Source organism: Mus pahari, chromosome 1 (assembly GCF_900095145.1).
Source record: "Mus pahari chromosome 1, PAHARI_EIJ_v1.1, whole genome shotgun sequence".
Lineage (NCBI taxonomy): Eukaryota > Metazoa > Chordata > Mammalia > Rodentia > Muridae > Mus > Mus pahari.
The window spans coordinates 146,509,615-146,512,414 of record NC_034590.1 but is presented as its reverse complement, the minus strand read 5'-3'; the positions used below and the strand labels follow the sequence as shown (position 1 = coordinate 146,512,414).

The 2,800-nt window shown below is 42.1% G+C and overlaps 1 pseudogene; it reads left to right on the top strand.

Annotated features, from left to right (window-relative positions):
- Nucleotides 1–1,432: 1,432 nt before the first annotated feature.
- On the top strand, nucleotides 1,433–2,143 carry LOC110313099 (annotated as a pseudogene).
- The last annotated feature ends 657 nt before the right edge of the window (nucleotides 2,144–2,800 follow it).

The following is a 2,800-nucleotide window of genomic DNA, read 5'->3' as shown; positions in this document are numbered from 1 at the left end:
AATGTTGGGAAGGCTCCCCTATGTTAGCAGCTTCAAGATCTGAGAATGACTTAAGTTGGAAAACATTGCTCTTTATGTCTTTAAACAAGCAAGAATTTGGTATATGATACATTCGTTCAGTTACTAAATTCAGAGTGTAGTGTGTGATAAAACTCCAAAAACACTCTGTAATTCATGCCAAGGCATCTTTGGCTGGGGCTGAGTTTGCAGACAATTTAAGATATTTATAAACATTATTTGTCGGAAAACACTGCCCTCAGCAAGGTATAAAATGTTATCAGTGTTCCTAATTCTTAGAAGGACTGTCTCCATCAAAGCTAAAATGCTATACTTGACATAGTACAAAGTGGTAACAGCTTAGAGTCTGAGGAGAAATAGGTACAATTATCTCTAGGATTTTTCTTCTGATACTGGCCAAAAGAAGAGTGCCCTGTAAGTAAAGATGAAAGCGCATCTCACACACACACACACACACACACACACACACACACACACACACATCACATCACATACTACTCACCTCAGAAAGACCCTACACCAAGCAAAAGTAGCAACTTGTGGTGGTGGGAGGCCTATGGCTGGAGCTCCTGATGGCCAGGGGATGGCAAGTATCATTGTCATCCTGAATGTTCTTCATAAAACTAAGAGAATGAAAGGTCATGACACAAATGTAGCCATGCCAGGGGCTTTGGGTGCCACCTTGAACCCATGTCTCCCATTTTCCACATACCACTCTTTGAATCCTATCTGGTCTCTTCCCAGAATGTCTCTTGGATCTACAGCTCCTATCCAGGCCCACCACCCTCATCATAATCCAGATCACCATCTCTTTCACCTGGATTACCAAACCCTCTGTGGGTTCCTCAAATTTCTCCACCTCTAGACTCTCTGCTTCCAGTCCTCTCTCTACTCTGTAGCTGGAAGTATCTTCCTAAAAGTTCCTATTTCAATATAACCAGGACATATTCAACAGTTCTACATACTATTCAGCGGTCCCCATAGCATTTAAATTAAAGGTAAGTTTTTCTTCACGTGCTCTCAGACAGAAACCTTTCCAATCTTCTATCAACATCTAACTTCACCTTCTCAAAATAACTTAAGGGTGGGGAATAGGTACATAGGACTTCATTCCTTAGTGCTGAATTACAGGCTACTGATGGACTCTGGGAGAGGAGGAAGCACGCACTGTCTCCAGTTGTGTATCTGCTGAAGATTAGCTGGGAAGAGGGGACATATACATGGGAGGGAAGCAGGTGAGAGAAAGTAGGGGTGAGGCTAATCAGAATGCATGACACGCATATATAAAATCGTCAAAATAACAAACTTAATTTAAAAAAAATTTTTTTTTAAAGTCTGTTACTTCAAATTGGGGTGTTGCTTTTAGACATGTGGCCTTTGGAAACCCACACTTCCACCTCTTCCTGTCCTCTCCATGTCCCTCACTCAGTCCAAGTATGGCATGGGTGTGAGTACTTTTCCTCCTGAAGGAAGATTATTTTAAGTGGAATATGCCATTGAGGCATATCAAGCTTGGTTCTACGGCCATTGGCATCCAGACATCCGAGGGTGTGTGTCTAACTGCGGAGAAGAGAATTACCTCTCCGCTAATGGAGCCTAGCAGCATTGAGAAAATGGTGGAGATTGATGCTCATACGGGTTGTGCCATGAATGGGCTAGTTGCTGATGCTAAAACTTTAACTGATAAAGCCAGAGTGGAGACACAGAACCATGGGTTCACTTATAATGAGACAATGACAGTTGAGAGCATGCCTTAGGCTGTGTCCAATCTGGCTTTTCAGTTTGGAGAAGAAGATGCAGATACAGGTGCCATGTCATCCCTTTGCAGTAGCATTGTTCTTTGGAGGAGCTAATGAGAAAGGAACCCAACTGTTTCACGTGGACCCATCTGGGACCTTTTGTACAGTGTGATGCTCAAGCAATTGGCTCTGCTTCAGAGGGTGCCCAGAACTCCTTGCAAGAAGTCTATGACTCTGAAGTCAAGTCTTCACTCATCATCCTCAAGCAAGTCATGGAGGAGAAGTCGAACACAACTAGCATCATCGAGCTCGCCACGGTGCAGCCTGCTCCGAGTTTCCACGTATTCACAAAGGACGAACTGGAGGAGGTGATCAAGGACATTTAAGGAGAAGCCTTCCTCTGACTTTTGTGGGACAATTTCAGTTCTAATTGCCCTTAGACTTTACTTCCAGTTCTTATGTTGTGGAAAATATGCAGTACATGTGTTTATGATGTCTGTCCATAACATCAATTCTGAAATAAAAAAACTTAAATTTAAAAAAAAAAAGAAGAAGAAGAAGACTATGACTTCTACAGACCCCTCACTCTCCCACCCACTCACCTGCCTGTCACACTGATCTCCTTTTAGATTAATGCATATACCCTGCTATCTGTCACTTATAGGAGAACACAAGGTCACCCCTAAAGTAAACACCTCATTCCATTTTTTCCCACTCATATATTTTGGTTTTCCATTGTAGCTATCTCACAGTTGAGAAAACTTGCCCAAATCCTTCATCCAGAGTTGAATGTTTTTCCTGTGTGTTTCCATGGTAACCCACACTTCCTATGGCACCAAAACCAATATGAGTGACTATTCATTCACCCACTGCTCTTCTGCTATAGGCTGTGTTCTGTAAAATTCCAGACTTATTTGAGCTGTAGACTTATATCTGCTTTCTATGGCAGACAGGGTCCTAAATAGCTATTGCACAAATACCCTAAAATATATTTATGTATCTTTCTTGCACTGAGACAGAAATCTTTCCAATCTTGTATCAGC